The sequence below is a fragment of the Melospiza georgiana genome, chromosome 3 (assembly GCF_028018845.1).
Source record: "Melospiza georgiana isolate bMelGeo1 chromosome 3, bMelGeo1.pri, whole genome shotgun sequence".
Classification (NCBI taxonomy): domain Eukaryota; kingdom Metazoa; phylum Chordata; class Aves; order Passeriformes; family Passerellidae; genus Melospiza; species Melospiza georgiana.
In genome coordinates, this window is record NC_080432.1 from 92143842 (window position 1) to 92167111 (window position 23270).

Consider the following 23270-nt stretch of genomic DNA (forward strand, 5'->3'; position numbering starts at 1 on the left):
CCAAACCTCACCTGCACACTTTAGGGCTGTAATTGGAAAAGTATGAAGAAACTTCAAGTAGGCATCATCTGACACCAGCTCTCCTGGCTAGAAAGCTGGATTTGACACATAGCCTTGCCAAGCACCATTTGGCATCATCACACTGAACATTTTCAGGGGATCTGTGGCCAAAATTATAAACAGAAGGACATTATCTGGGCTGGACAAAACCCCAGGCAGGCCAGTGGCCCACACTGTCCTTTGTAGGGTTCATGTTCATGCCTGCACCAGTGGCAGACACTGGGACAAATGAGGACACACACCTGGCATCAACCTCATCATCTCAGATCACAAAACTACTAATAAAATAAAATAACATAAATTTAAAATGGTTATCCAGACCTTACTTTGAAGAGGAAAAGTGCTTCTTTTCAGGCTTAGGAGCTTGAAGAATGACTTTATTAAGTTGGCCTTTTTCTATGAGGCTCCAAAGATAATTATAATTATCTTAATTCTTAGTTCATGTTTTAACAATCAGCATTTAATGACCACTTGGAGCAAAAGGCTAACTGAAAATCATATGAATTGTGGCTGAAAGTTTATGGCATGAGGCCAAACAGTCTGGTTCCACTGACTTGTACTACGTTTTGGGACAGCAGTAAATACTAACACAAAAACCTAGTGGTTTTGTTCCATTTTATGTCTCAGACCAGACCACTAATTTTGACATCTACATTCATAAAGATTGTGCCCCCTAAGTCAAACATAAGAATAAAGGGAAGACTAATGGAAATCTAATAAAACCATGACTTTTAGGGGAAATTACTTTTTTTGAATGCTAAAATTTATGACGGGTGTTTCACCCATGGCTGGGAAGGACAAGAACAAAAGAGCTGCTCTTTCCCCAGCTAACCTCCAGAGCGTAACCAGGCTTTGCCAACAACAGACCTTCCCTTACACAGGCACACTTTTGGAATTCATACAACACAGGATGGCAAAGAAAACCTGCCCAGCTGCTCCCAGGCTGGGATTCACCCTGCCTTTGAACAGGGCATGTTGGCTCACGGGGACAGCAGCACTCCTGCAGGACTTGTGTGGTGCAGTGCAGGAGGATGAGCAGAGCTTTCTGAGGGTAAATAATATTAAAAATACATCTGAGCTGAAATTCTTGCATCCAAAACTTAATCCAAACTTGCCAAAAGTTCAAGGATGCTCAGGTCTGAGGTTCAGTCGTGTCTCTGGAGACCTTAGAAACCCATTTACTGTGCAAAGAGAAAAACAGGAAGCAGAGACTGTGTCACCCCCAGGGCCTTTCCTCCAGCTGAGCCGACTGGTCCGGGAGAGATTGTTTTGGTTGCAGGCACAAACAGGAGGAACTTTGCTCTGCTCTTCAGTTACAGCTTTTTCTGTGGAGCACTGACCCCCTGACAGGAGGCAGAGCTGGCCTGCAAGCTCTGAGCCCAGCTGATGGAAACCCAGGGGCTGCATCAATGGTATCTCACGCTCATAGGCATTTGCTTGAGGCATCTTTCCTCCGCCGAGGTTTTCACCTGGAAACAAACAACTCAGTGGTTTTTTGAGGAGAACTGAGTTTTGGCCTGCCCTGTTGCTGGCTCTTGTGTCTTCTCTTCCAGGTGGCTTAAATATTCAGGTCATTAGGGCTTATCAGGAGGAAAACTCAGAAAATAGGACAACAAAGTGCCTCTTGAAAGTGAATTTATGAAATCCATATATGTGTCAAAATTGCATGTGAAGTCTAGAAACCACAGCACGCAATTCAGGAAGCTAATCAGCCAAGCTGTAATTGCAAACCCTTGCATCAGGCAGCTGAGTCATGAGATAAAGGGAGAGAATTGGGGATGAACAGCAAGAAAATCCACATTCTTGGCTTGGAGAGATGCAGAGCATTTTCAGTTCCCTTTCTGGCTGCTGTCAAGGCTTTGCAAGTAAATAACCAGCATGAATAATCTATGCATTTCATGCACACTACTCCCATAGAGTAGTTTTAATGTAGAGAGGGTTTAAGGGATTTTGAGAAAAACTGCTCAGAGCTGTTTCAAACAATTGCTAGGTATTAATGTCACATTGGCAAGTCCTGGTGTTTCCCTGATTTTTAGCAGAATAACATTTTCTCCTTATTAAGGGTTCATCTTCTTGCTCTAGCTGTAAAAATACTGGGGACAGATGCTAAATTGCAGGTAAATATGCTGCTGTGCTGGGGAATGGCCTTGTATCAGATATAATTGAGACAAACACTCTGGAAAGCCAGGAGGCTAAAAATTTGTCTTTCATTCAATCTGCTAAACAAGGGTTGCTGAATAAAATTAGGAAAAATTAGAGCTGATTCATGGGCTCTATGCTGGCCAGAAGGGAAGTGAATGCATAACGAATACATTTTATAATAAGTAGTTCAACCAAGTCTAATATGAGAATTGCTCATGCCATGGCAGTGTGCCTTTATTCTTTCTCTGCTTTTGAGATATCACTGGAAGTATTTAGTTCTTCTCCCACTCTCTCCAGCTAATACACCAGGCTCACAATAACACATCTGCTAAGTTTCCAGTGTGACCAATCCCACATATGCAGAACTCTGTGTGTCTTATGGTTTCACAATATCAGGATTACATGTTTTGAAAAACCCTTTTTCAAATGTGCAATTTGAAGTGATGGTTTCAGCCACTATTCTCTGTCTGAACTAGTTGGTGGCTTGTGCTCTCCTGAAGAGCAGGGAAAAAAACTGCTCAAAATTACAACTTCTGTAGGGAAAGAAAATTAAATCCTCTTTAAGAAACTTCAGAGAGACCTTAATGGATGAGGGAAACGCTGTGGATGTGGTTTACCTGGACTTTATTAAAGACTTGGATGCTGTTTCCCACAGTATTATCTTGGAGAAACTGGTTGCTCATGGCTTGGACTGATGTGCTCTTCCCTGGTAAAACAGTGGCTGGATGGCCAGGCCCAGAGGGTGGTGATGGATGGGTGATGGATGCAGTTACTCCAGTAAGTGGCTGGTTGCAAGTGGTGATCCAGGCTTGTGTTGAGGCCAGTTCTGCTTAATATCTTTATCAATGATCTGCATGAGGGGATCAAGGGCACCTCCAGTCACTTCACAGGAGACACCCATTTGGGTGGGAATGTGGATCTGCTGGAGGGTAGGAAGGCTCTCCAATGCTCATTAGAAATCTGGGAGAGCTGTCAGGGTTAAATGCAGCAATAAACCACCCAGCATTATCCAAAATGGTAAGTTTAGATAAATTTGTCTAATGGCCCTTGAGACACAGTTTCACAGCACCTTCTTTCTTTATCAATATCGAAGGCCTGTTCTGTCTTCTGCCAGCAACACCACGATGCAGCTGGACTGTGAAAGTCAAAGGAAGGTGTTCACCAGGACTGAGATGAGCAATGGGCCACATCAGAGCAGAGCTCAGCCTGCTCTGCCCCATCAGCTCCATCACAGGGGTGCACACACTCCCATGCCCCAGGCAAGGGCTGGCATCATGAGGCACAGTGCAAAGCAAGCAGTGCAGCCACCTCCTGGAGGACATTAAATCCCCAAGGGTTGTCTTGAGTTCCCCACCAAAACCAACCTTGCTGTGATTCTCGGTTGTCTCATATGAGAGAGGTTTGCATCATGGCCTCTTGGTCATTGTGGGTGTGCTCCCCTTTCAGCTGCATTTATTTTTCAGGGTATCAAAGCTGATAGTCCCCAGGAATATCACAACAGAACACAGCTGTCAGTGCATGAGTGAGGTTTTAAGGCAAGCATACCCAAGTGGTGATGTTGATTCTGCAAACCATCCTTACCCAGAATTTTTGTCTCAGAATGTGGCCTCACCCCTTTTCAGACTTATTTGCCAGGTATTCCTGGGAAAGGGTTGTGCTGTTGTGACATGCCTGGAAAATCCCACATTTGCTCATGTTGGGAAGTCAATTACTGAAATATGGAAAGTGAGCCCAGGCTATAAGTGATTTTACAGTCTGCTTAACTGGTTTGTTAGGAGAAGCAGCACAGCGGAGTCTTTGCTTGACCTTCCCACTCTGTACCTTATACATTTTTTGATTTTGGAATGGCTGTTTTATTGTGGGTTGTTTGTTTGTTTGGGGTTTTGGGCTTTTATGTTTGTTTTGCTTGTTTGTTTGTTTGTTTTTCTTGGTTGGTTGGGTTTTTTTGGGAGTTTTTGTTTAGTTGGTGGGTTGGTTTGGTTGGGTGGTTTTTTTGTTTGTTTGTTTTCTTTTTCTTTTATCTTATTTTACAGGGATTTTAAACTGCAAAGCTCTTCACAGAATAACAGGCTTAGAATATCCTGCATTGGAAGAGACCCATAAGGATCACTGAGTCCAACTCCTGGCCCTGCAAAGGACAGCCCCCAGAATTAAGCCTCGTGCACGCGAGCGTTGTCCAAGTGCTTCTTGAGCTCTGTCAGGCTGGTGCTGTGACCACTTCCCTGGGGAGCTGTTCCAGTGCCCAACCACCCTCTGGGTGAAGAACCATTTTCTAATACCCAACCTAAACTTCCCCTGACAATTTCAGGCCATTCCCTCAAGCCCTGTCACTGTCACCATAGAGAAGAGATCAGTGTCTGTCCTTCCTCTTCCCCTCCCAAGGAGCTGTAACTGCAGTGAGCTCTGCCCTCAGTCTCCTCCAGGCTGAACAGAACAAGTGACCTCAGTCACTCCTCACAGGCTTCCCCTCAGGGCCCTTCACCATCTTTGTTCCCTCCTTTGGACACTCTGCAATAGTTTCATGCCCTTCTTACATTGTGGCACCCAGAGCTGCCCCAGCACAGGAGGTGAGGCTGCCCCAGCTCAGAGCAGAGCAGGACAATCCCCTCCCGTGCCCAGCTGGCCATGCTGTCCCTGGTGTCCCCAGGACAGGGATGGCCCTCCTGGCTGCCAGGGCACTGCTGGCTCATACACAGTTTGCTGCCAACCAGGACCTCCAGGTCCCTTTCCATGGCACTGCTTTCCAGAATCTCATTCCCCAGTCTGTCCGTACACCCAGGGCTGCCCCATCCCAGGTGCAGAATCTGGCACTTGTGTCTGTGAAACTTCATATGGGTTGGTCACTATCCAGCCCTCTAATTCTGCAAGGTCTCTCTGCAGGGGTTGTCTGCCTTTGAGGGAGTCAACAGCTCCTCCCAATTTACTATCACCAGAATAACAGCCCAAACTTGCCAATACAGGCTTTCAAACTGGCTTCTTGGGCAATGTCTTAGGCTAGCTTTTACTGCCACTTTATAGACCGGTTCTTCTTAATTTTCCTCATTTCACTTCCATCACTTGTGAACAGCTGGCTTTAACCCCACAGTAAAAGCCCAGAGCTGTGTATGTTGCCCCTTGCCTCAGCAGATTACCTTATTTTTGCCACAGAAAGATCTGTGATTGATCTGTTGAATTCCCTGTTTGCTTACCTGTGCACTCTGGCCTACATCCAGGTCCTGAGAGCTTATGGGTGGATATTAAAGTAGAACCCAGATAATTTTTACATGACGATCCCAATTTAGGTTTGTCCTTAAAAATGCAAGGTGTAGATTTGATGAAATGTCACAGGTTTAAATCAGTATAAACCTACTGAAATCAATGAGGTTATTTGGATTCACAGCATGAGGGATGACTCCATCCCTGCTCTGACTACAAAACTTCCCAGTTCAAGTGATGGTGCTTCTTTGATTTTACTGTTTAAGAGCCAACTTTATTTAATATATAAAGGAATTATCTTGGCACAAAAGCAAGAAGGGAAGAAGGGAGACAATGACATTTGTAAAGAGTCAAGCCTGCAGTGTAGGGACAGACTGTCCTAAGGCAATCCAAAGTAGACCAGGCTCTGGGGATGACTGGGAGGGAAAGCTCGGCCAATGCAAAGAAAATAGGTTTAATTTAGCCTGGTAAATTGGGGATAATTGGGGATGGTAGTGATCTCCATTAGTGCAGCAAACATTAGGGATAAGGATGATGATTCAGCTTGGGGATGGCACAGCTGGTGCCACCAGTTGTCCTGCCAGTGCAAACGGGCTGCTGTGCTCAGGAATGTCTTCAGATTGAAAATGGAATAGTGATTCTGGCCTGTTAGAGCAGGCAGGGACTGAAAGGCTCCCTGAAGAAGGAGAGTGACAAAAAACACTTAGGAGTATGAAGATGGGATTGAATTTGACTGTGAGAGGGTGGGAGGGGATGGTGAGTGGCAGTGAGGTCCCTGCATATTCTCTGCATCCCACATGCCCCCTTGCAGCCACCATCAGGGTCTGCTCTGCCCATGGGGTGCTCACAGCCCTTTCCATGCAGAGTTCATCTCTGCTAACGAAAGTGAGCCTCTTCTACAGCTGCTTTGGCATTTAAACACTGCCCCAGAGCCACTGGGCTGCCCTGAGGAGCCACACCTTGAGGCATGCAGCACCAACTGGGTTCAGAGCAGATGCACTGGAGGGAGTGGCTGTGTTTTGGTGCCAGTGCTCTGCATCTTCCAGTTCCTACAAATCCACCTCTTTGTTCATTAATGTGGAACCACATTGACACAGTTTTTTTCCATGAACAATCAGATTTTTTTCTCTAGGTGTACTGGTGTACTGCCTTTTCATTTACTATTATTATTAGCTGATAAAAGTCTGGAGATGCGTATTAAAGACCTGTGCATCTAACTAAGTCAGTAACAGCACACTAGTTTGTTGGGGTTTTTTTGTCTTTAAATGAGAAAAGCTTCCTGCCAGCCCTCTTAAACCATAGAGAAGATAAACATAATAAAAATTAAATCGGTGTCAAGAAAACAAGCCTACAGATAATGCAGTCCACAAAGAGGTCCTGGGGAGAGAGCTGCACTTATCTTTTCAGTCAGGTAGAGCTTGTGTTTCAACATTAAACTCTTAGTTCTATCAAAACTAACACTTGTTCCCATTGAAGTCATTAGTCATTAGCTGTGCTCAGTTGATAAATATGTTATTAAAATGGGGTGCTAATAGAATAATCTGCAAAGCTCAAAACACTCAGATTTTCACTCAACAAATGCTTGGAAACATTTAGTGCATATATTCCTCGACTGCTTCTAAAATTTGGATGTCTTATGAAGCATATTTACATTTACTGTGATGGCAGCATCATCTGATAGAGTCTCTGAGAGGGCATTTGCTATAGCCTGGTGGATCCTTGCGATGAGGCATTAGTGAGCAATAGCTGCCCATAAGCAGCTGCACAATGTAAAAGCAGCAGGCTGGGCTGAACAGACTTCTGTGGTTTGATAAATGAGGTGTCAGTGCCATGTTCCTACAAACAGAACTAACCAGCACTGCATGGTAAAGGAGAAAAAGGACTTATTTCAACCAGATTTTTAAGTACAAAAGCAGGTGGAATTGCTTTCCATTTGGTCCTGATGTAGAAAATCTGGCCTGTAACTGAAAATAAATGACCAGAGAGCTGCTGAATGGTACAGTGATGCTCCTGCTGTATCACTCTTACACAAGCCAGGACCAGGAGGAATGCTGAGAATACCTGGAGTAGGCTCTGTTCTCTTCTGAGTCTAATTATTTATAGCCAGCTGAAACAGAAGCTCTTCCTGCCCCTCATGCCTTCCCTCACCGTAGTACATGGGACACACCAGGCTCGAGTCTGGCCAAAAGTGTCATGGCCCTGGCTCAGGTACCCTGCCATTTGCATGAGCTGTGCCACACTGCTGTGGCACATGAAGCTCTTATTCCTTATACCCTGAGAGTTCCTCCTGGACCCTGGGAGGAGGCTGGCATGTACCCTGGGCCCTGGGGGAGGCTGGGGGAGGCTGGCATGTACTCTGGGCCCTGGGGGAGGCTGGCATGTACCCTGGGCCCTGGGGGAGGCTGGCATGTACTCTGGGCCCTGGGGGAGGCTGGCATGTACCCTGGGCCCTGGGGGAGGCTGGCATGTACTCTGGGCCCTGGGGGAGGCTGTGGGAGGCTGCCATGTACCCTGGGCCCTGGGAGGAAGCTGGGGGAGGCTGGCATGTACCCTGGGCCCTGGGGGAGGCTGGGGGAGGCTGGCATGTACCCTGGGCCCTGGGGGAGGCTGGGGGAGGCTGCCATGTACCCTGGGCCCTGGGGGAGGCTGCCATGTACCCTGGGCCCTGGGAGGAAGCTGGGGGAGGCTGGCATGTACCCTGGGCCCTGGGGGAGGCTGGGGGAGGCTGGCATGTACCCTGGGCCCTGGGGGAGGCTGGGGGAGGCTGCCATGTACCCTGGGCCCTGGGGGAGGCTGCCATGTACCCTGGGCCCTGGGAGGAAGCTGGGGGAGGCTGGCATGTACCCTGGGCCCTGGGGGAGGCTGCCATGTACCCTGGGCCCTGGGGGAGGCTGGGGGAGGCTGGCCTTTCAGCTCCCTGCAGGCCAGCAGATGCATGGGGGGCTTAGGCCTCTTGCAGATGAGACAGGCACTACTTTTTCTTGTCTGAAGATCTTCTTCCTTCCTGACTCCCTTCCTGAGACAGACAAAAGTATGGAAAATGCCAGGGCCTGTTCTCTGCAGGGGAGATAATTTCTGTCTCACTTCTGCTTCCAGACTCCCATGTAAGTGGCAGCCATGGGTATTACTAGACTTCATTTCATGCAAGGTAATTTACCTGCCAACTTTTGAATGTGAAGATCTTGTTATCCTGTTCTACAAAAAGAATTTGTATTTTAAAGTGATCTTTTTTTCTCTAGTTAAAAATCACACCAAATAGTTTAGATTTTGCTTTAAACATGCAAGGGGTTAAGTGTTCAGGATATTTGTGTTATGGCCAGAACTACTTACAGAGTCACGGAGGATGAAGAAGCTCTTCAGCAGCAGTGCCACTGCAGAACACTGAAGAACAGAAGTTTGTTACCAGTATTATCCACACAGTAACAGTGCAGAATATCCTGAGCTTGGTACAATCAGTCTGAACACAAGAGAGTGATTAGTTAGAGCTACAAGAGTATGAACACTAATGCATGTAAATCAACCCCAGCCTTTGAAATATATAAGGAAACTGAATATAAATTGGACATAAATTCCTCTTTGGGGTCACTTTGAAGTGCCTCTGGAACAAGAGAAGAATGTGGCCAGAGTATTTTCCAAAGGCCAGGCTAACATGGACTCCAAGAATATAGACACAAATCTGATAGCATTTAGTGCAGATGCAAAACCTGCTTGCTTAACAAAGCGAAAAAAGTTACAGATGAAACCCAACATCCTCCTCAAGTGGAGGATGTCAGGGCTGTGGTGTGTGCCTGTTTTCTGCACTGTTATTTTTGGACACAGCCTCCCTTCTCCTCTGGAACTGACTCACCTCTACAGGAAAGCCTCTTCCCTCCCCAGGCAGTCGTCTGCATTTTCCTTCTATGGCTTCTGGTTTCCTTCTAAGGGTTTGCACCAAACCTCACAGACAAACAGTTTTAGAGCATGACCACTGGGACTCTTTACAAGGAGACACCTGAGCCAAAGAAAACAATAAATGCTTGAACTCTATCCTGTTAATCAGATCTGAAAGCATGATTACACCAAATCTTATAAACCCCAACAAGTAATTCCTCTTATCCTCACTTTGCACACTTGGACAGTCAGGCACAGACAAGTCAAGTTACTTTCCCCAAATTCATACTGTGTAGCAGGCCCAGGAATAGATTTTAGATCTAGACATTTGTAGGCAGCCCATACTGGAAGGGATGAGTTTTCAGTCAATATCAGCTCAGAAGCTGGTCTGAGCTGTCCCTTCTCAGTGCCTTCACTTCGATTGTACCAGGCAATGAAGTAGGGCAGGAGCACTCTGAGCACAAACCAGACACAAACCTTTCTCTCAGCAACACTGCAGTTACTCTCTCTGCAATAAGAAACTGTTCTTTCATGTAGAAAATGAATCCCAGGGATTTAGGAAGCAAGCAGACCCAATTCTGCACATCCTGATGGGAACAGGCACCCTAAAACAGAGCCCAAGAGCCCTAAAACAGAGCTTCCAAGAACCTTTAGCAGAAGATCCTTGTGGTGAATCTTCCCTTCAAATTTCCAAATATACCGGTCTTACAAAAACAGGCTGCAGAAAACAAAAAGCAAGAATCTTAGCAAGCACTGTAAGTCTTTAAAAGATAAAGGGAGGGTGAAAGCGTCTCATTAGAGCTCAGGAGTTGGGTGGACCTGCAGGTGCCCAGGAGTGGGTGTGTGTGGTGGCAAAACCTGCTGGGAATGGGAGATGAGGTCATGCTCTGTCCTAGATTTTTGGGTTGTTTTGGGATATTTTTTTTTGTCTCTTTGCCTTCCTCTTATACATCCCCTCAGATGACAAATGAACATCTCGTGTCTTGCAAAAGTTTACAAAACTGCCTTCTGATAAAATTTTCATTTTAGCAGATCCATCTCCCCCAGCCCTGGACACACCATAGCATCCAAGAGGAAAGCCAAATGCATCGTTCCTCTCTGAGCTGCACCATCAGGTCTCAGCTCACTGAAAAGCCTTCCCTATTTGATCAGAAACCACAACACCAATGAAAACTACAATTTCCTGACTAAAATTCAGATACAAAATCTGCATAGAGATGAGGTCTTGAAGGGTCATATTATTCTCTGGGCTGATCACATTCCCCTGCCCACTCTTTCTCATCTGAAGACTTTAATGGCTTTAATACGTAAGTGTTTGGAGCAGTCACAGTTTGTAGCTGTGTTTTAGAATAAATAGGAAGTGAGAAGACTTGAGCAGCAGTAAGGTTGCCATAGCAATTTTTTGTTGAAAAAGAGAAATTGCGACAACAAACCCCTGGAAAACATGACACTGTGACTCTACCCTTTGCATCAGGCCCACCTAGACTTCAGAAAGGACAGGTTGCATGGCAGAAGGGAGCCCTTGTGGCCCCTCTTGGCTCTTCCTCAGGAGTCTGGGGAGCCTGCCTGGGGGCACAGCTGAGGCAGTGAACCCAGGGGCTCGGCAGGAAGCTCTGTTGAGCGACACATGCCCGAACTTTGCTGACACGTTAAATCACACATGACTCATCCTATGATCCCATCCTCGTATCAGCACAAGCACTTACTTATAAATCATGGATGAATCATAAGGCATTAGTTTGACTCTTCAAACCATGGAATATCAATCATGTGTTTTGTCTTAGATTTCAGTCTGCAATCCTTTTGAAAACAAGTTGATCTCTGGTGTAGGAAGGTTATCTGCAGAGTGCTCTTGTGCTACTCAGCTGAACATTGATGGGCCACAACCCAGACAAGAAGATAAATGGAAAATAAATCCATGTGCAATGCAGGGAATCTACTTTAACTTACATGAGAATATCTCTGAGAACCAAACACCACTTTTACCAGTGTTATCTGAGCAATGCAGTGCAGTGATAAATTCACCGCCTTTGTTGGGAGTTTTTCCTTGTGGCTTTACATTTGATGTTTTATATATTTCATTTGCTTACCCCTGGCACCAGCCTTTAATGGCTGACTTGCATTATTACTCTCATCTTACAAGGGAAGGGACAAGAACAGAATGTAAATGGGAGCCAAGGTGAGATAGACACAGCAGAGCTGAAAATTGATCTTGTTTCCAGGCTCCATTTGACACAGACCCTGTCTAATAGTGTAAACTCATGGTTCTGCTGCCATTAGAGCAGATGCTGCTGGCACCTCCTGGATGTGAGGGTCACACCATGTCTGAGCATCAGCATTTCAGTGACAACATTCAGAGACACCTGTGGGACATTTATATTCACATGTCAACAGCACTGGCCCAGGAAATAATGTTTGCATAAAGAGTTTTAAAATGCTGTCTGGAATATCTTAACCTCCATAGGACACCCTTCTCTAAATACAACAGTAAAGTGACCCCTGTGCCTTAGGAAGAGGGAGGAGGAGGAGAGCAGCATCTCACCAGTCACCAAAGCAGCAGCCAGCCACACTGGGCATCAAGCAGCACCTGCAGAATGCCTCCACCCTTCTCACCCACAGGACAATAGCACTGACTAGAGAAGTGATGCTTTAGTAAGGACTTAAAAGTTCACTTCATGACAATGTCTATGCTATAGTAGAGTGATGCACAAATCCTTCAGCTGTACTCACAAAATACATGTGGATGATGGCATATCCAGACCAGGTCTGATTACCTTATTGAGTAATCAACTGGTCCCAAATGATCTTTTGTCTTGAAATAATTGCTAGCATTTTGTCAGGCAGAGACAGCTCTGTTTTGGAGGAGGAAGGTAAACCATAAAGCATGCCAAGATTTCTTCCAGCTCTATTTTCTTGTGGACCTTGTTCTGGTTAAAATCAAATCCATAGCATCCTATTTGAACTATTAGAGCTTATGAAGCAGAAGAAACTGCTTGGGTACTTCTTCAGTGCAGGCAATAGCCAGAGATCCAGTGGTGTGAGATATTCAACAGAAGCTGTGGAGGAACACCAAAACTACTTTCCTACATAATCAGTGAGCCATATAAAATAGAAGCCCATATCCAGCAGTCAGTTATGCCGAAGTCAGAGGGAGATGCAAAGCAGCACTTGGTGTAAAATCACTGCCAGCATATCCAACAGTGTTGACCATGGGTTAATACCATTTGCTTTCACAAAAACAAAGCAGCTGTAGGATAATCCACGCCCACTTGCCCTGTGGCTTTACACAGAACATAACTCCCTCAAAACTGGCTGGTATAGGTAGTTGCTGAGCAAATTTTTCATGCACAAAGGCCTCCTTGCTCTTTAAAATAAAAAACACCTTGTCATAAAGAAATGAAAATTTGGGACCTTTTACACATTCCCAAGGCAGTTTCCAAGACAGGATATTAAAAGCTAGGGCTATGCTTAAAAGCCTGCATTAACTGACTGCTTGTCTTAGAGAGGGAGTAGCTGCCTTGCCCTAAGAAAAGACAGGTGAAATTTTTGAGATGGCAATTCATATCATCTGCTTGGAGCAGCTCATGAAGGAGGCACACCATGCCAGGGAAGGCACATCCCCAGCTCCTTCCCCAAGGCTGCCCCAAGGCACAGTGTCTGTGGTGCTCCCAGCAGGGACAAACAGTTCACCCACTCACTGACACAAACCTTCACGGTTACCTGTGTGCCCAGAGGTGAATGAAGGTCACTGCAATCACCCCTGCATGTTTGCCACCATTTGCAACCAAACACCTCTCAGCCTGCGCAGCAGGGCTCTGCAGAGCACATTTCTGCACAGCCCTGCTTCTGCAGCTTCAAAGCATTATGTATGCTTGGCATCTTTCTACCTGAACACTGAAACACTGTCGTCAGGCAAAGCTACCTCCCTGGAATAATGTACTGAATGCCAAGGAACAGGAACCATCCTACAGCAGGAGATTTGGTTTGCTTTAAGCAAACTCAGATAACAAATCCAATTTTTTTTTTTTTTTTTTGCTATAAGACATGTTTGATAAAAATTTTTTATAAAGTTATCTTTTGGAGGGTTTGAACTACAGGTTTGGCTTTCTTACTGACTCTGCTTCAACACTCAAATGAAAGCTTTTTGTTTCCCTACATTTCTTTTTTTTAGCCTGGTCAAAGATCACTGCTCTTGCCTGACAGCAGAGCACATCTTCTGAAGTGCGAGTCAGAGCCCATGGGTGCTGTTTGTCTGTCTGTCTGTCTGTCAGTCTGTCAGCTCTTGCACTGAGGTCCCTGGTCTCAGAGATGTAAATACTGACTTGATATCAGCCAAGCACCATTTCTAAAGCAGCTTCCAAATCCTCCATGCTAAGCAGCTACAATTGTCTGAAGAAAGGCTTCAGCAAGCAGAGACAGGTCTGCTCATGGATCAGTTCCTTCCTCTTATATTACTGCAGATATTTACCTGAAAGTAAGATGCTTTGTTCATTAAAGAGCATCTATCCTTCAATGCATTCTCCTTCTAAAATCCAGGCATCATGGGTTGATACCTGCTGCAGAATTAGTAAGGTACATTAACAGGATCAGAAAAAAAAACCCTCATTTTTTGGAACTCTTATTTACAACAAGCCAAGAGTGGGGAGAAGCATAAGTTTATACTGACTCAGCAGGGCTATTTTCTACTGGACAGCTTTTGTATTTGTCAGCATTAGATGGTGAAATTACTTTAATTTCTTAGCATCCCCCCCTTCAAGGTAATATATCCACAGGAACTCTTAAAAATTGATTTTTTTCCCCTACCCCTGACAGAAGGATTATCAGCATCCAATACAAACTCCTGGCCTTGCCCAGCCCTCTCTGGGGTGGTGACCAGGCAGCACCAGAGAGAGAAAGTCAGACAAAATCTGTGCCCCATGTGGTGTGTGAGGGGAGTGCCCTGTTCCTGCAGCTGCTGAGGGGCAGGGGAGCTGCATGGCCTCTCCAGAGGCCACCAGGAGCAGCCAGGTATCCCATGAGGAGCCCAGGTGGGCTCTTGGCCAGTGGCAATGTGCACAGCACTGGGCTGGCAGAGTGGCACAGGTGTAGAGCTGGCAGCAGCCAAGCTGCCTCCTTTGCTCTGCACAGCCCAGGGCAGTGAGAGGGAAGCTGGATCTTGTCTTGGCTGAGTGATGGAGGGAGGCTCTGCAATGGTGGGGCCAGGGGCATGAAGGGCTCCATGGATGCAAATTCAGGCTCAAGTTAGAGACGTGGGAGGTGCTGCTTTCTAGGAGTCTTAAGGCATTACAGATGGCAGAGATGAGGAATGAGGAGGGACCCAGGATCTTGTGGACAAGAAGAAAGAGGGTTAAATATTGTGGGTGCAGGGAGTTGTAGCCCAGCAGTGATGTTTGATGGCCTCTAAAATCCAGTGTGCCCATGGGAGCTGGTCTGCACACTGGAAACCAGCTTCACCTCAGGGAGCACCCTCACTGTTTGCATTTGTAAACACCAGACCCACTGAACAGTGGGGTGTGGATCTGAAATGCCTGCACAGCTCTCTTGAGCCCAGCATTTATGCTTTACATTTTTCTGGTTTTTTAATGAGCTTTGTATTCCTTAAGATTGCGGGCAGACTTTTCCAAATGGGGACTGGGTATCACCCAAACATATCCCCTCAAGCTCCCACTTCACCACAGTGTATAATTAAAAGTGAAACCCTTCTCTTTCTTATGAGCTTCTTGTGAGACATTCTGGTTAACAGGTTGTAGCCTTAAACTCCTTTGACTGAGTGTACAGAAGGAAAGTGATGGTGACTCTGATTTCTGTAGCATCTCCTGTAGCTTTGGCTGTGCTTGGCTTCAGGCTCAGGTGAGCTCTGGAGCAGACAGACCTTGACTCCAGCAAGGATTCAAGGCCACCAGATCACCCAGAGCAGAGGAATTATGTTGCCTGTTGCACAACAGCCTCGGGGTACCTCAGAAAACCCAATACTCACCACAGGAGCAAAAGTTCTACAGATGATCTCTGAATGCAACACTAGTTATTTATTGCATTATTACATTCTTAAAAATAATATTATTATCTTTACAGAAAAAAACCACCCTTTTTCTTAGCAATTATTCTTTTTTTCCTGTGCTCATTATAAAATTTCTTATATCAGAGTGGGATGCTAGGTGGAGCTTGAAGTACAGACAAATAGGATTTCATAAGCAAGTATGATTCATTACCACCAGCAGATAACAGAATTACCTATTCAAAGACCTCTGAACTATTTGGTATTCACTGAAGGTGAAGCATTACATTTATTAACAAGAAGTCTTTGCATGAGACAGTTTCTCCATATTCTCAAGAGGGCATAAAGGCACCACAGTGTGTGTCAGCCTGTGTAAAGAAAAGTAGACCCACCAAGACAAAATTAAAGGACTCAACGTCTTCAGTTTTGGCTTCAAAGGAAAACAGAGTGTAAACTTGCTCTTCTTTCTACTGCCACTAGAATGTCCCAGGGGGGTTGTACCAACACTCAGGCTTTGGGGATGAGAGTGGTCCTGGGGGGATGTATGCTCTTCACTCGGGCCCAAGCAGCCACAAAGAACAAAAATCAGGAGCCTTGGTGGTTTAGGTGCTGCTGGGACTGTGACTTGGTGCTGCCTCACATCATCACTGGCGCATGGCAGCAGGACACGGGCACAGGTGGCACTGCCTCTTTGCTTTGCTCTTCTGGCAGCTCTTCCAAGCTCTCCACAGCTGACCCATAAACCAGCAACACCTTCAACCTATCCTGACGAGGTGTTTCCCTTCTCATCACAAAAGATATGTGCTGTGCAGCACTGCCAGCATGGGAACAGCAGTGTCCCAGCAATTTCCAGGCATTTGGCCCTTTGTAGGTCAAACACATAGCCAGGAACCAGCCTGCAGGAGTTTAATGTGCATTCAAATCTTCTCTCAGGTGTCATTAGATTAGGAGAGGTTTTCAAGGATGGGGCCAGAAGAGCCCAAACAAGCATGGGCAAACACCTTGTGGTCAACCCTTTTTGTTCAAATAGTGAAATCCCACATCTTTCATACACTTTGCTCTCTCATCCCATAGTGATCTTCTGCTGCAGGAAGCATGGCCAGTGTAAGGCACGAGCAACACCCCTGTAGCTGACCCAGCTGGGTTCTTCTGTGCACAGCAGACAAGGTGCATTTTATCTCATGCTCTCTGACTCTGCAGTCTTGTCTCCTCCTAAGCCTCCTGAGAAGGAAGGAAGGGCCTTGCTTGAGCAAATCACCATCAAAAGACAGAAAAAAATGTTAGGAATAGGCAGGCAGTGTTTTTAGTCAAGGGCTATTACCAGAGAATCCCACAGGAATCTCTTCCTCTTTAGATGAGTTAATATCATATGAACCATATGGATCATATGACAACATCTTCATAAATTATTTGAAAGAGTTAGGAACAAAGATTGATGATGATATGAACTGATTCAAAGCAATAAAACTGAAAGCTGACTGTATAGAGTTGTAGTACAACCTTGCAAAAAATGGCTGGATGATAAAAAGCCAGATGAAATGTGATATTGATAAATGTGGAATAATGCCTACTGGAAAGACAGCTTTAACTCCAGGCACACAGTGATAGGCTCCAGCTGGCTTGCTACCACTCAGGAAAGAGATTTCAGAGAGATTTGTTAAACTGTCTACTCAAAGCTCATGATCAGTTTGAAAAGGCTAATTTTAATACTACTATTAGGAAATTATAGAAAACAATTTGAGAGAAAAAAAATGAAATAAATATTGCAAGGATTGTATTGCCTGCATCTTACCATAAATCTGTACAATAAGCATTGGTATCTCTTCCCAAAGCAACAGAGTAGCAGCAGAAAAAGCACAAAGATGTGAAGCAAGGGTGATACAGGGAAGAACCTGACAGAGATAAGAAGTCTTCAACCTAAGGAAAGAGGATCATGGGGAATATGTTAGGGTTTGTAAAACCTCAAGGCACATAGGTAGATTAACAGGAAATAATGATATAACTTCTCATACTACTAGTAATAATAATAAGTTAGGAAACCCCACATAAAATTTTCTAGGGGCAGATTCAAAAACAAGAGGTGCATTGTTAAATTGGAGAGCTCACTGAGACACGACACTGGTGGATGTCACAACTGCATGTGCTCAAACAGTGAATGGAAATAGCTCATGGAAGACAGAATATATCAAGTATTATTAATCACAAAGGTATCACACTTGACTCAGGAGTTCCTTGGCAAAGCCTCCTGGGGAAGTTCTCCTACAGCTTTCACACTTTTGTGCACATTTCTAAGCATCCACTATCAGTCACCTTATTTTTTACAGGCATTAACTTCCTCACAGTTCTAAATATCATTCTGCAGTCCCATCAGAGGTGTGAGAATGCAGCAGTGAAACCCAGTAGAAATGTAAGTCAAGCTCACAAGGACTAAATGACACCAGATTGTGCTAACCCAGGTTACAGAAAGAGTAGGCGCTTCTTGAAAAAGAATTTCTAAGTTCAGTGAAAAATTATGATATTCGTGTTTTTCTTCACATCTTTTGGTCTGTAGCAGCCTATGGCTTGCACAATCTTTACTCTCTTTCTGAGCATGGGCAGAGACAACCTGCTGACCATGCAACCATCTGCTCCCAGCAGTGTAGATTTGGTCCTGATGCTTTCTGGCTGGTGGAGATCTACCAACAAAACAGTTGGGAGTACATAATGTTTGTAGGGTGCCTAACGAAGTGGAGGATTAAGGTAACAAAATAATACAAGAAAGAACAGTATAGATTATTAATTGTGAAGATAACAACAAGACAAGATTTGTTTCTTATCAATGGGGGGAAATAGGTAATTTTTGTATTTGAACTTGAACTTGTAAAGAACTTTGTAGTTTTCTCCTCTGTATTCCTTCTCACTTTTGGCCAAACTGCCCCATGGCAGCCTCTGTGCACTTAGGGATAACCAGTAAAATCTTTACGGAGGGCTGCTGTGCAGTGCAAGACCTCTTTCTAAGCTTCCTATATGTCATGATACCCAGATTGGAGCAAAGGGAGCTACAAGACACAGCTACTAGCCTGACTGTCAGCCAACCCTTCCACTTGCCAGGGTTCCTCTGCAGGGTGCACAGCACAAATCTCTACATGGGAAAGGCAGTGAACCTCCGGACCTCTCAGAGCCTGGGAAAAAATACAGGCAGCCTTTGCTTTCTGCAGGTTCAAACATTTCATCCTCACTGTGGGTGTGCTGAGCATCTGCCAGAAGATTAAGGTAGTTGTCAGTACAGACACTTCACACAGAAATGAGAGAAATTTCTTATTCCAAACTACTGCTGCCTCATCTGAGAATGGGTGAGCAGGTGTTAGACATGATTTCAGAGCATCTGCAGTGTGTGAATGCAAGCTATGTATTAAGTAAGGTTATTAATTTTAAATTGATCAGCTTAGTGCAGCTCTGAACAGAAAGATGTCAAATTTGGCTGCTAATTTGGGGGGAAGCTGAGCTCAGAGGAGTGCTGGCTAGGTGAAGGAGGCAAAACAAGGGGTACTTTCAACAAGTTTGAGAAATATTGATTTGAATTGGCTGTGCTGACAGTAAAAGCAGTGTGAGCAGGGTTTGCTCTGCTGTGGGTGAGTGTCCCCAAGGATACTCCCCTGTCCCGTGGGTGCTCGTGCCAGCACTGTGCCTCTACATGGGCACAGCTGAAATGCCCTTTAAATGTCAGTGAACAAAGTGAGGAAGACATCAGTTAGGTCCTGCCCTATTTTATGCCTTCTGTGGCATCAAAATCCAATATTATAAAATGGAGGAAATTTATAAAGAAAACTAAATATCTAGAAGAAAAGGCCATAGGTAGGAGGACAGGGGACAAGGAAAGACAGGGTGTTCACTTTGCTGGTGCTGTATACTGGACAAACCTTGTCTTCCTGAGCAGGTTGTAAAGCCTGGGAGAGGGCTGCTGTAGCAACAAATTCAAAAATAGAAGGCTAGCACCTCTCAGCAACTGAAGGACAGGGAATTGGAGTATTAGACAAAAAAGTAAAAAACTGCTGAGAGACAAGAGTAGAAATGTAATTATGGAAGATAAGACCTGCCAAAGAGAATATTTCATTCTTTGAGGAGATTATGTGTTTGATTTATAACTGCAAAGACATAATAGAGTTTTGCAAGGTTTCTTTCTGAGCACCATATTGGCATTCTGATTAGGAATTGTCAATACACAATATTTATAAAGCATTACGTGGATAAAGAAGTGACAAATAAACAGCTAAAAAACTGTTTTCTTCATCAAAGAGATTTGTTATCTATTGGATATTATGAAAACCAGCAGGATCTTGGTACCTCTCTGAAACTTTTGTCCTTTAATGCAACTCTAGAGAACACCAGTCTGCAAACAAATGTTCTCCTGGCAGCTGGGGAATGAGACCAGCAATGGTCATGGCACCACTAAGGAATTGGTAATGGCCAAGGGTGCTGCTGCTGGGGCATGAACTGCTTTGTCACAGTGCTTCATTTCTCACTATTTTGAACTGCCAATGCTGCACACATGTCACTTTCTAATTTATTTTTAGCTAATGAAGTTTCTGAGAAGCAAATCAGATTGCTATTGACACTGTGTCTAATGCAGCCCCTTCTTTGTCACAGTCAGTTTCTGAAATGAAGTTATAACAGTGCTGTAAAAAAACCCTGATGTGACAGGCCTGGAAGATGAAATGGTTTGTTGCTGTCAGCCTGTGCTAATGGAAGCTGAGCTGAATAGCTCAAGAGCAACAAATTATATAGATTTAGGGCACAGAACAATTTCAGCTACATCACCTTAATGTCCTTTGTAATGAAAACAAATTGCTTTGTGCTATATAAAGTGGTGCCAATGGGAGCTGGAAAGTTCAAAATAACACAAGGACATTGTTAGGTTCCCCAACCAGCTCAGTAGAAGCGTGGCAGAGTGAAAAACAAGGAAGGAACTTCACTGGTTCTTCCATAAGAATTTAGTCCCCAAGACCGAATCCTGAACCTTTGTTTAGATACTACACTAAGATAAATATGAAAAAGTATTCTTGTTTTATTCATAGCAGTAACTTCTGATCATTTGACTTATCAAAGCATCCATCAAATGTCGCTTGAATTTGCAACACCTCTGAAGCCTGGCCCGTGTCTCAAAGAGTTTAGTCATTTCAACTACAGTGATGTAATTGCAACAGAAGAAAAAACAACCCTAAAATAAGTGGCTCTACCAAGAAGCTGTTAATTCAATGCAGTTTATTTAAACAGTGCAAAGTAACATTAGCACTCTGATGAGGAATCATTATTTCTGTGGTGTGGCACCTCAGGCTCACAACAACACACCTGCATCACTCTGTACTGGGTGCTAGGTGAATATACAAATCTGAAGCCAGTATTTTTATACTAGGCATTTAATATCCAAAATATATTTGGAGAAGATCAAGTTTTTAATTGATATGGAGTAACCATATCCTTGTTTTAAAGAAGAGGAAAACTCAAGTCAGTTCAATACTTCTTTCTATTACAAAAGTGGAATTTACATATTTCCACAGAAGAGACACCTTTGTCCACAAAGACAGTGAATTACTGATTCATATAATCATATAAGAAGGTCATATAATGAAATCCTTTCCCCCTTCCCAACCCTGACAATGGAGAAATACTATCTATTTTCTTTTGGAGATGACTATGTTACAGTGCCACTCTTTTATATTGTAACAGTGATTTTTTCAGAAATAAACCTTCTTGGTTTTGCATGTATGTTCATAAATGCCTCAAGACTAATCTTTAAATCTTAATAGTCTTACTGGATACAGGCATATCTACCTTTTGTACAAAAAAAAAAAATTGAGTAAATCTGGACATCACTGTATCTGTGTTGTCACAATTGGCCACTGGCAAGACTGACTTTTGGCCAGGCTGGTGAGCCAGGTGCAAGAGTTGTGGTGCTGTTCAAAGACAACACAGATGTGAGAGAGCTCTGGGACTGCTCTGGTAGGTCTCAGTTGAGAATCACAATGGTCACTGATGCTTTGTTTTGCAATAAAAGGGAGCTCTTACAGCTGTGACAGGTATATATTCCTTGGATCATATCCCATTTCCATTTTTTGATGCTTAGATGACACACTGAGGACTTTGCTCACTTTCAACTAATGTTTCTACTAACTAACTTTTTGCTAATGCATCCATCAGAACAGCATCATAAATACTTCTGGAGACAGACATTAATTGTGGGCCTTTCAGGGAATGTGTGATGGCCAAACTGAAATGCATGAAAGAACTGTCAGTCAGATGCACAGAAAGCAAAAATCACATTGTATGAGCTGGGTGACTTTTCCTGCAGCATGAAAAACATCTTGGGAACATAAGCAAATTCTAAAAGGAAATGTATTTACTTAATCGCTGGCAAAATAATTTGAATATCAAGTACATTTGTAGAAGATCAAATTCCATTCAAAGATGAATAAAATGGACTAGTCTGATGAAGCACATGGCCAGAGGAAAAATATTCTTCATCCTATGCTCCTTCAAAATTCTACAGGTTTGCAAATGGCCTCCATTCCATTGCACACATTATTAGTGCTTTGGTTACTTGTGTGCAGATGTACAATCAACAAACCCATGAAGCATCTGTGTGAAGCTGTGTATCCCAGTGCAGCTATTGCACAGACACCTTTCAACTCACTCCCATGCCAAAGTTAATTTTAAGCCTAAAACAGCCATGGCAATGAACTAATTCCTTTGAAAAATTACTCTGCTGAGAAATGGCTTTTTTATTCCTTGACAGCACATAGGGGAATTGCAGGCAAAACCTGTGCTGCTGTTACAGAACCTGGAAGCTGGGAATCTCCCCAGTACAAGGAGGATGTTGACATTCTGCAGCAAATCCAGTGAGGGCCACAATGGTGATGAAGGGGCACATGAGCAGAAGCTGAGCGCTGGGACTGGTCAGCCTGGGGAGGAGAGGGCTCAGCAGGATCCTATGAATGTGTTTAACTACCTGTGGGGAGGGAGCAAAGAGCACCCAGCCAGGCTCCTCTCCATGGCACCCAGGGACAGGACCAGAGGCATTAGGAACAGAATGAAACACAGGAAAATAGGTTGAAACATAATAGAAATACTCCTCTTACTGTAAGGGTGGTTGAACACAGGAACAGATTGTGAAATCTCCATCCTTGGGGATACTCAGAACCCAACTGGACACAGTCCTATGTGACCTGCTGTGGATGACCCTGACTGAGCAGAGCTTGGACACATTGCTCTCCAGAGGTCCCTCCTGCTGGTACCTCAGCATCCTTGCCCCACCTGAAGGCCAGTAGAAAGCAGAAAACTGTGGCAGCAGCTCTCTGGCCACAGAGAGCAACACAACTTTCCCAGGCATTGTCCTGGGGAAGGCTGTGGGAAGATCAGAGCAAAGAATGAGAAACAATGCTTATCCTCACTTGCTGCACCTGTTGTTGTGAGCATGTGGAATGTGTTATGGAAATTTGTTTACCAGAGGGTGGCTTCTTGGTTGGCCAGTGGTGATGGTGTCTGGATGGAAGGACCAACTGGGTCAAACTGTACCATGGCTGTCTGTAAGGGTGATGGGTTTCTGAATTAGTATAGTATAATAAAGTGATAGGTCAGCCTTCTGAGAAGCAGGGAGTCAATGCTAATTATTACCCGGCTGGGGGCCTGTGGTGAGAGAATGACAGAAAAGTTCTTGAACTTTGCAAAATTTTATTATTTAGTTTCATTCTCCTCCTCTACCTCGCTCTTCTTGTATCCTAAATTTATTTCTTGTGGGTCTTTCTGACCTCTGAACTGATATTTTATAAGGCAGCTGGCTGAGTTTTGCTGTGGCTGGACTGGATTACAACTGGACAAGATTATGGCTGGACTGTGTCTCTTGTGGTAAAGGCTATCATGGTGCCAAGGACATCTCCTTTATTAAAGCAACGCTTGGTCTTCTATCTTAAAAAACAAAGGAAGATGAATAATAATAATGCAGACCTGGCATGCTAAAATCGGCCAACACAAT